Source organism: Helianthus annuus, chromosome 11 (assembly GCF_002127325.2).
Source record: "Helianthus annuus cultivar XRQ/B chromosome 11, HanXRQr2.0-SUNRISE, whole genome shotgun sequence".
Taxonomy (NCBI): domain Eukaryota; kingdom Viridiplantae; phylum Streptophyta; class Magnoliopsida; order Asterales; family Asteraceae; genus Helianthus; species Helianthus annuus.
This window is the reverse complement of record NC_035443.2, coordinates 15,483,159-15,495,125: the sequence shown is the minus strand read 5'-3', so window position 1 is coordinate 15,495,125 and position 11,967 is coordinate 15,483,159. Positions and strand designations below refer to the sequence as shown.

Genomic DNA, 11,967 nt, shown 5'->3' with positions numbered 1-11,967 from the left:
AGCCAGCGGGCCTACTTCAGCAGCCCAAGATACCGCAATGGAAATGGGAAGAAATTTCCATGGATTTTGTTACAGGCCTACCCAGATCCCAGCGTGCGAGTGATACTATATGGGTGATCGTGGATCGACTCACCAAGTCTGCACACTTCCTGGCTATTAAGGAAACGGATAAGTTCTCCACTCTCGCAGACGTTTATCTTAAAGAAGTTGTTTCGAGGCAGGGGGTGCCCATCTCCATCATTTCAGATCGGGATGCACGATTCACGTCAGAGCTATGGCAAGCGATGCACAAATCTTTTGGCTCACGATTAGACATGAGCACAGCATATCATTCTCAGACGGATGGGCAGTCTAAGCGAACGATCCAGACTCTTGAAACATGCTTCGGGCATGTGTTATTGATTTCGGCAACGGCTGGGAAAAGCATCTCCCTTTGGTGGAGTTTTCGTATAATAACAGTTATCACCCCAGCATACAAGCCGCTCCATTCGAGGCATTGTACGGACGTAAATGCCGGTCACCTCTCTGTTGGGCAGAGGTGGGGGATAGTCAGATCACGGGTCCAGAGATTGTAGTGGACGCCACGGAAAAGATTGCACAGATACGACAACGCATGGCAGCAGCACGCGACCGTCAGAAAGCCTACGCGGACAAGCGTAGGAAGCCTTTGGAATTTCAGGTCAGGGACCGGGTTTTACTTAAAGTCTCACCCTGGAAGGGTGTGGTTCGTTTTGGCAAACGGGGCAAACTAAATCCGCGGTATGTCGGACCATTTGAGATCATTGAGAAAATAGGCAAAGTGGCCTACAAGCTAAACCTACCAGCTGAACTCGGTGCAGTTCACAATGTATTTCACGTGTCGAAACTGAAGAAGTGCCTGTCAGATGAGACCCTCATAGTTCCTTTTAAGGAACTCACTATCGACGAGCGGTTGCAGTTCGTCGAGGAGCCAGTTGAAATCATGGACCGGGATGTTAAGGTCCTCAAAAACAAGAGAATCCCTCTTGTTCGAGTTCGTTGGAAATCCAAACGTGGCCCAGAGTACACCTGGGAACGCGAAGATCAGATGACAGAAAAGTACCCCCAGTTATTTGAAGCCAATGCAACTACTACTGAGGCTGAAGCTACTACAGCGGAATTTCGGGACGAAATTCCAAATCAACGGGGGGATGATGTGACACCCCAGGAAAATCAGTAAACGATACAACTTACCTAGCTTCCTCAGTAACCGCATGCTAAATTTCAGGACGAAATTTCTTTTAAGTTGGGGATAATGTGACAACTCGAATTTCCAAGATTTCTATTTCGCATTTATTGCACGTTCATTTATTGTTTAGTTGTTTATTTGCACAATTAGTTGCTATGGAATTGTATACGCTTTGATGTAATGAATCGTGTTGTGTGATTGTGCATGGTTGTTTGTTAATTGTGAAAGACTTGGTAAATACATGAACTTGGTGGTGAAACTATGAAATTGTTATGAGATGGTATGCATGTGTAAAATATGATACTTAGGGAGGTAGAGGGTAATTAGTGAAATCCTAGAGATTCTTAACCCTAATCCCTTGTTCACTAATCATTTGCACACAAAACAAAGCACGTAGTTTCATTCTCTTTGGTTCTCTCTGGAAATCAATCATCGTCATCATCACAAGTTCTTAATCACGCTTGATTATCCTCTTTCTGCCTAGAATCAATCCAAGGTAATTATTAATGATTTGTTGTTGTTCTTGATTCTTGATTATGTGTTCATGAAAACCCTAGCTTTCATATGATGGTTCTGTGCTTTGATTGATTCTGATTATTGTGATAATGATGTGATTAGTCGTACAATCGATTGCTTGATAATTTAGAATCATGATGTGTAAGAATTGTTAACTATTGATTTGATTACTACTATACAGGTATGTAATTAGGGTTCTTAGTTGTGATATGAGAGAATGTAACTGTTGAATGTTGTACGTAACTGTTACAATCACAAATTGAACTTAACATTCGTATGTATGATTGTTATAGTCAGAGTTTTGATTTTGATGCCCATGTCCGACTTTTTGCTTGTTACCTGATCCGAGTTTTAACTGCTCATAACTAGTCAGAGTTTTTAATTGTTAACATTGTCCGACTTTCAATCCCAAGACCCCCTAGTCCGACTTTTAGGGATGTAAAGGAGGGGTCCGACTTTTACTAGAGGGGTGTCCGAGTTTTTGGCCCCCAAACCCCCTGTCCGAATTTTTAACCCTCCTCACATTGGTCCGAGTTTCATGGGGGTGGGTTATGGTCCGAGTTTTGCTAGGGGAGGGGCTGTCCGACCTTTGTGACCCCTACCCCCCCCCATGGTCCGAATTCTTTTATGAGGTTACCTGTGGTCCGAGTTTTGGGAAAAACTTATGTAGTCCGAACTTTATGTATACACATATAGAGGTCCGACTTTTAGAATAACTTTATTGGGTCCGAGTTGTTGTATAACTGAATGCATCATGTTAGTATGTGGACAGTCCACGTGAGTCTACTTTGACAAACCCAATAAACTTGTCAGTCCACTAACTTATGTGATCGGTCCAATAATTACTTGTATGCTTTAACAGTTGTCGGCCATCATGGTATCTCACAAAAAGAATATGATGTGGAACAATTTAATAATGAATGATTATGTGTAGACCTCATTAGATCACACTACTGTTTGGCGGCCCATGTGATTGGGTTACACTAATTGAATTTATGTCGGCTATCTTTACTAAGTTATCATATGTTTACGAAAGTTAATAGTGTATATGGTGAAGTGAATCATGCAACAAATTACTCATTAGAAGGATATATATACTAAGTGATTTCTTGGCAATAGTGGGTTGATAGATTAACCTGGTGTGATGTGGATTATATGTGTGTAATACGTGTATCCTGACCGTGTGACAAGTGAACAAAGAATATATGACTTGTTTGAACATGAAATATGTGAATTATGTGTGCTTAAGACTGATTATGTTGGTAACGATTCTAGGGCGTGTTTGAACAATTGGAAAACGTAGTTTAGCATACCGAGCAAACCAAGGTGAGTTCACACCCTTACTAAGGCATGGGATTCCCAGGGTTTGGGAATGGGATTGAAGAAATAAGGTTGAATAGATTCATACATTCACTGTTACTAGACTACCATACCATCGTCCTCGGTTGTGCAGGACACATACGTAAAACCTACGTATACTTATGCTACTCGCTATCCTCGGTTGTGAAGGATACTCACGTAAAACCTACGTGAAATTTATACTCACTACTGCCTCGGTTGTGTCAGGCACTTACGTAAAACCTACGTAAACCCCCACGTACCCCTATCCTCGGTTGTGAAGGATACTTACGTAAAACCTACGTAAACTTGTACGTATTACTGTTCTCGGGATGTGTAGAACACTTATGGTTACGCATAGTCTAGTGGTTATACAACATGGGAAGCCCCCACCAATAGAACGTATTATCGGCCCAGTAGAGCCACATGTTACAAACGAATATACTATTACGCATTTACTTTCTGTGAACTCGCTCAACTAGTTGTTGATCCTCTATTACATGCCTTGCAGGTCGTTAGATACATGGAGCTTGCACAGGGAGGAGCTGGTCGTTGTGGGCTTGGATCGTGATTGTCTTGTTATACACTTATGACATTTGATACTCTATCATGATGGGTTTTATTTATACGCTTCCGCTAAACAATGATAACTTACTAATGTTTTGGAACACCTTTCATATGGATTTGGTTTGGTTTAATAGCAATTACTTTTACTATATATATTGTTCTATATGATTGGTGGCTTGATCCTGGTCAGTCACGCTCCCAAGCGGTGATACTCCGCAGGTGGATTTTGGGGGTGTGACAAAAAGTGTAGTGCCACTTTGGCCATGAAAAGGGATATGGGTATGGATCTATTGGTCAGTCACCTTAGGCAGAGACTCAGGCGGACACCCTTCACCCCCTAACGATGATTCGGATAGTCTTACTTATATATATAATCTTGTGTTTCTCAGTTACAACTACTTATATTGCATATAAATCTAATGCTCATGAATACAATACTAAACGTTGTTTTGTTTAACATACTTTAATATCTAAATTTATAACAAAAGAAAAATCACCAACGTTATTGCCTTCAAATTAAACTATATTACTATGTAGCTAGCTTCATGGAATAAACATCTTTATGAAGCCCGTTAACAAGTAGCTTCAGGAACAAATAATTCGTTAATACATGTTTGTTGTCGTGGACCATAATCAGTGAGGAATCAAGAAGTTTTTATTAGCTATTTCATGTTTTAGTGTTCGTACGTAGGAGCGCATATAATGTATATATGTGTGGGCCATCGGGGGGGGGGGCAAAAGTGAAAGTGCACCAATTTCAATGTTATTTTACTAATTTCATGAAAATAACGTTAAAAGCTGAGGACGGTTAATCATGCATCATGTGGTGGCGTTGATAGCTGAAAGACAAAAGGGTACACGCACTAATCGGTCTTTGTCCCGATTGCTGAGTGTTATGTACCTTATGTCCAAGGCTTGATGCAAAAATACTATCGAGCCAGGGGTATCACTGTAAACAGCCTCTCTATTCCTACGGGGTAGAGGTAAGGCTGTCTACATCTTATCATCCTCAGACCCTACATTTGTTTTGCTATCGGTGAGATTTACCGAGTATGATGATGATGATGATGTTTTAGTGTTCGTATGTCAAAAAGATTTTTTATGGCTTCCACCAAAATACCAATAACAATATTTACTTTGTGATTAGTAAATACACAATGTTAACTACTGTAAGACCCTTAGTTCATTTATACGATTTTCATATACATTTCGACTATAATTGTGTATTTATGATTACACATACACTTGAAAATACAGATTTCTTAAAAAATTTTTAGAATTAAAACATTTCAACATATTATAAATATATTTGTCGTTTAAAATGTGAAGACGAAACGAAAAGCGGAATCTTGAATCTTGAGTGTGTTCGGTTCTTTTTTGAGCTTGATCGTCCGCTAGTACTTTACATTATACCTACATTTCATAAAAACATGAAATGAGTTAGTTATAAGAGTTTAAAACATACTTAAACAAGTCCGCAGCTCAAAATAACCGCTTCTGCAGTTTTTGGTCTGTTTTATAACCCGTCGCGTGACGCGACGCTTGTCGCGGGCGGCGAAGACTGAGACTCTCCCCTGTTGCAGGGCGCAAAGACTAGATTTCGACATAATGTTATTAGTGCAGAGCTGCATTTTTCACAGCTTTGCAAGTTCTTACCTATTTGGTCATAACTTGCTAAATTTTGATCCGGTTTACGATCCGTTTCTTCCTACGTGATCGTAATTCAAACATAAAAACAGATTAAAAACACAATGAACAACAGACTAAAACACAATGAACAACTAATCGAAACACAATGGACAACAAAACAAAAACATAATGGACGACAGAACAAAAACACAATGGACAACAGAGTAAAACACAATGGATAACAAACTAAACACAATGATCAGAACCTATAACACAATGTATAGAAAACTCACCCAGTTGAAAACACAATATCAGAACTGATAACACAATGTATAGAAAAACCACATATAACACCATCTTCATCGTGCCATACATTGTGTTATAGTTTCTGATAAAAAAACGCAATGCACCGAACCCAAATTAACATTGTGTTATAAGTTTTGATAATAACATAATTTATAGAAACCCTTAGTAAAAACGTAATGACCATAACCTTTAACATAATGCAAAGAAAACCCTGTAAAATGAAAATTATTATTTTATTTTTATATCGCAATATCATACTCATACTAAAGATAAAAAAGCTCGTTATTATTATGATGTTTTTTTTAAATATCGTATAAAAATTATGGGGATTTTAAATTGATTGGAGGAATTGACATGTACCTTACACTAGGTTATAACCCGCGAGTACTCGCGGATCGGATATTTAAATTTTCCTAAACACAATTTTATATATATTTTAAATAATGAATAATGCGTGACTAATAAGGTATATTAATTAAATGTTAACGTCTTCAAAATTAAAAATAATTTTCAAATATAGATTAGTTGGACAATTAAATTTAAAGACAAATACAACTCTACTTTTATTCAAAATTTTATGAGTTGTTGGAAGCATCTCTTCTCTTGACATAAGGTGCTTCAGATATCAGTTATCATACTAAAAGCATCTAATCATAATCAGTCTCATACTAAGAGCATGCAAAACGCTGGTTAAAGCCCAAAATCCAAACCCGTCACATCACTCGCCACATCATTCCAAACCTTAACCATTACAAACTTACTTTTTCTTCCAACACTAAACCATTCAAAAACTCCACGCCACACCTCACTTTTACAGTAAAAATAAATAAAGAAAAGCATGTGTGTATGTAATACCACTTAATCAAACCAAATTTGTTAGCTAAACCAAACCCGACCACCATAGTTAACCTCATATAACTCATATAACGTGGGGTGGTCTACAATTAGTTGGTTTGTGTTGTTGCATTAACAACATTTATTCTCTAAATGAAAATTACACCTGATTTTAGTATTATTATTACTGTATAAATTAAGAATTAAATTCATAATTATCAAACCATTTCATTATTATTAAATAGCTTATCTAACATGAGATTGTTAATGTGCAAATCACTACGATATAAACCAAAGAAACAAATCCAATACAAAACTGCAGAGTTTGGGTAAAAACTATTTAACTCTTATTTAATTATAAAAAAACAAATATTTATCTTTTTGCTAATCTCAGATATAAAGAATAAGTTATTACTTTCAAATGCTGTTGGTCTTAAGTCTTAACTGAACTAATAATTAATAATGTTATTTTTTCAAATCAAAACACATATTGATTAGTATTCAACTTATTGAAGTTGAGTTGTTTAATTCACATGACCTCAAGAGCATTCAAGGACCTAATATCATGAAATGAACCTAAAAGATCAAACTATCAAGATACCTGCAAATTTTGAGTTTCAACATAATCAAATGATTCATTAAAGATTACCACTTTGGTTGTCGAGGCAGTCCTGCATCAGACACACGCAACTATGATGTATGAAATGTGGTCTTGCATCGTTACTTCATTTTGATGCTCTTTTGGTACAACTTTTTCAAAAGTTTAAGCCTTTGGTGAGTGAAAATAAAGTCGGTTCCCTAAAACATAAATTCTTACACAAACCATCATAATAACATATTCCTCAAAACCCAAAATCGCATGGCTGATAATATTCGATCGATTAATTAAAGACTCGTATACATGCCCCAGTCAGTTTTAATACTTGGAGTTTAAACGATTTTAAAGGCACAAATTTTAAACCCAAGCTAATGGCTTACTCACTTTTAAATACTTGAAATTAATCCATTTATAAAGGTTTAAATTTCAAATACAAAATCCAAAGTCGCTAGAAGAGTCGCAAACTAATGATACAGGTTATCACCCATGAGAGCATCTCGGGCTCGAGGAAATTACTTATATAACTTTTATTTATGGTTAATACATACTTAAAATCATAAAAAGTATGACATGTTAAATAAAATGATACAATAGAGAAATCGCATTCTTGACTTATGGCATCTGTTCATATTGCATCGAAATTCAATGTATGGTTCGGATACTTCTAAAGGTGATGATGACTTTTCCTTTTTTTTTTATCTAGAATCTAATATGACATTTGTAAACCCAATATATGGTATAACAACATACTGAACTACTTCAACATGTAATTATTGATAATTATTAGGAATCAAATTTATGTGTATATTAGGAATCAAGTATTTAGTTAAGGACTATGTCTAAGAGGTAGATTCTAACACATGCTCAAATTATTATTATATTCTAACCATCATTTTACAACCACCAAAGAACCATTAACCATCCACTCTTAAATTATTGTACTTTATCACCCAAAACAACGCATTATCCTTCATAGAAAGAACCAGAGAATATTCATAATGAATAACTTAAAAAAAAAAAATCAAACTGGTATCACTATCTACAGTGCAATAACAAAAGATAAAAGAATACTCTTAGTAGAGGCCAACGGTCTTAACAACAACATCTAGTGTATCGGTTTAGGGTTAATAAAAAATAGAGCCGTTTGATCGATTTTGTAACGGTGAAAAGAGGTTCTTTCAAGTCCATATTGGTTTTTAGTTAGACGCAAGACAAACCGATCAACTACTCACGAAAACAGTTTCACATTTGCTATCTAAAAGGGAACATCATGCCCATTGTTCAAAATTTCTTTTATATCAATATAGTTAGTCATAGGAGATATAAAAATATTGTTTGTATAATATAACCTCATGGGTCCACATGAATCATAAAAGAATAATTTACCCAAAAAAAAGAATCATAAAAGAATAAACAGTTGGTTAATAAGTCAAGTAAGGCACAGAGGATAGGTTAGATGAAACAACCAATCATGTATATCTATTTATAATTTAGATTTCAAACAAAATCATTGAACAAACACACACACCAGAAAATTCGAGTTATCATCCGTGTTCATCATATTTATTCGAATTTCAGTTATCTAGAATCCTCTTCAAGCTTTTCAAACAATAAGTGCATTGCAATAGTAAAAAGACAGAAAATTAAATAATAAACTTCATCATGTTTATTCGAATTTCAAACATCCACCCCTCCACCTGCACATATAGAAGTAATATTAGACAAACTTCATTGAGATCTCAGAGATGATTTCGGAAGATGATTTAAGAGGCAAGTTACCTTAACACCCATCTGGAGATTATATTTCGCCAAATAAAGGTAAACAGATTTGAGGGCATTTGAAACGTACACCTCTAGCTATGGAAGCCAAGCTATGGGATATTACATATCCGTCATGGCTGCGTACTAAGAGGCTACCGGTTTTAGAACCGAACCGAACCGTCGGTTGTAGACCGGTTAGGGATATTTATCTTCGAAACCGGTTATAAAAAACCGGTTTCAACTGGTAAAAAACCGAATTTTTTTTGGAATGAACCGGTTAAAAACCGACCCTAACCGGTTGGACCGGTTATTGTTTTGAATAAAAAAACCTTAGTAACCGAAACCGATTATAAAAAAAAACGGTTTTTTTTATGAAAAAAACCGATTCAGTTAATAACCGGAACTGGTTTTTGAAAAAAAAAACGATTTATACACCTCTAACTTCTTTTGTAAACGTGCAGTTGACGAATTAAGATGGAAAAAATTTTGAGAAAACAAACATTAGAAGGAACGATGATAGTCCCGGTCCATGATTGCATGTACACGTCATCAGCATCGTCCATCCCGTAGCTTACGGTTCCATCACCGATTCCTTTTTCTCCTCTTTCAAGCTCTTCTAGTAATCTAAAGCTCCTTGGAACTATATTGAATTAATTTTCTCAAGCTAAACATCATTAGCAGATGAAAAACACACAACAGTTTATAACAATTATTCATATGCAAGTCTGCACAATCATGCCAAAGGTAATTAAAATATTCAACCCATGCAAATGGAAATGCTATGTTATTAAATCATAATAGGGAATTTGTTCTGTTTGCTCTTTAAAATGTTGATCCAAGTGTAGATCTTTACTATACCACAAACCTCTGATTGCCAAAAAAACACAGATAACAACAAAAAGGCACCCTCAAATTGTTCCAAATGAACCCTCTTCGGTTTTAAAAAGACACGCAAGGTGCTCAGAAAAATGCGTCAAGACCTTGAGACGGCGTTTCAAGTATATATATAAATTCTGTATGATACTAAAAGTACCAATATCCCACCACGATAACGTATACCTCAAATATCGGTCCTTGACCGGTATCCGATCTTTAACCGCATTACTGCACAGCAAAATATTCTGAACAATCTAACAAATGTAATAACCCTAGAGTTCACTAACCTAACAAACATGAACAAATTCAAAACCCTAAAACTTCAAACAACACAAATAAACAGTATAATCAGATCGAAAAGCAACAAATTACAGATTCAGATAACAATAACGGAAGTTTACGAATGATTAGAACTCACCGACAATCGTTGATCCTTCCTTCCCCATTTGGATCGCACATGCCTAGGGTTTCGGTGTCCGAGCAAGTTTAGTTATTTAAAGGGAGAGTCTTTGCATTTACCGTCCTCCGAATTCGGTTACATGTACCGTCCTCCGAATTTGATGTCGACATGCTTTGGTAGATACAAATCACCGAGATACAACCTTAGGAGAAATAATGACACATCAAAGCATTTCAGCGATGAACATTGCAATTCAATAAATCATACACAATATGTTCACCTCAGATTCACGTAGATAGATAGCTTTAGAGAATAAATTCATACACAATTCTTATGTGCGGAGATTCACTATCAAGTATAATTTACATGTGCCTCTGCCTGCACATCAATTTCTACTAAATCAGCAGCTCCATTTCAATTTTGTTGCTGAGCATTGCTTCGTTTCTTGAATCTCGATTATAGGAAATGCCTAATCCATGAAGAAGGGAATAGTAAATCTACATTTTACAAAGCTCAAAAAACGAATCAGAGAAAAGTAAGTTACCTTAATGAGAATTAAGGTGCAAGATTGTGGTGGTGGCTTGTGTTACATGGCTGTATAAGAAATCAAGCCCATCATTTCAGCAACGCCAACAAACTATCCACTCCCGTTTACCTACAAAATCACAAACCAAATCATTCATATTAAAGTACTTATGGCAATTTTGACCCGTTTACTTTTGAACCGATTCGAGTATGTTCTATTTCTATCTTTACCAGGTCAAAAGGGTTGAAAGGGTCAAACAGGTCAGATTCACCTAAAGTGTATTTTTAATGCATATGTAAACCTCCTAAACTATTTTATTCAAAAGATTTAGAACATTAATTAGATTATTAGTGAGATAAGGTAAATTTTGTAGTCATATTTGTAAACTTATATATTTAAACAAAATTCTAAAAATTCGGACAAAGAAGTAGTTCAACCAAATCCATTTTAGACCAGTATTAACCCATTAACTTACCATCACCAAGAGAACATGAGTATATCCAACTCATAACCCTCCACTGGTATAGTTAGTTGAACCTCATACGGGCCATCACATGTCGTTTGACCTGAAATATGCAAAGGATTTCAAATATTCCACTTAAACGGGTGAAGTTGGTCATACGGATAAAAAGTCGCCAAAAGTGATATTATCTTTGAACCGTTTAAAATCAAAATCAAGACCCAAAAGTGATATTATATTGGAACTATTCAAAACTAATAAAGCCACAACCAGCAATGTAAAGCAAATTAACTTGTCTCTAAGTGTGTGATCTAGGCTCTAACTCTCACATATGTTATTTATAAAATTAATTTATCGCGCGGCGGATAACGTTCTCCACTGCAGATTATGCACTCCCAGTAAGTTGGTTAACATAACTGCTCACCAACAAAATTTAGAAAGGTAAGTAAAGTAAGCGCACACTTCGTAGTGGGTTCATTTCATACTACTGGCAAAAGTGACTTTTATGGTACTCGTAGATTTGTGTGTACCTCTACTTTTTTATGATAAATCAAACAGCCAAACTGAACCAATATGTGGATCCTCAAGAACTTGTATATTGCTATAACATCTTTTAATAGTTTTGCAGCCATAAATAAATATTAAAACTATTGATTTCTTGGAGGATATTAAAACTATTTAAAACTAACTAAAGCTTGCATTAGGTCTTGTAGCTCAGCATGCACACTAAAGTATATAAACTGAATACAAAAACAAATCTGCCCAATATGCAGTTAAAAGATAATGATAATACTAACACCTATGTTTTTATTATTAAAATAAAGATGAATTGTAACTGAACAACTTAAAAGAAAATGGGTCACATGGGTAATAATAAAAAAATAATAGGAGTAAATAATAGTCAACAAACTAACAAACTGAATTGAAGATCAATAGTGATAGCCTAACT

General features: G+C 35.7%; 1 long non-coding RNA gene across 2 annotated transcripts; it reads right to left on the bottom strand.

Annotated features, from left to right (window-relative positions):
• Positions 1–9,274: 9,274 nt before the first annotated feature.
• LOC110891825 lies at positions 9,275–11,878 on the bottom strand. 2 transcript variants are annotated; one of them, XR_002565580.2, is made up of 4 exons: positions 11,034–11,878; positions 10,577–10,687; positions 10,313–10,501; positions 9,275–10,234 (listed from the first exon to the last, which is right to left on the bottom strand). It is a non-coding gene; the product is annotated as an uncharacterized LOC110891825 (long non-coding RNA). The 2 variants fall into 2 exon arrangements; XR_004872113.1 differs by having other exon boundaries at positions 10,357–10,501.
• Between the last annotated feature and the right edge of the window lie 89 nt (positions 11,879–11,967).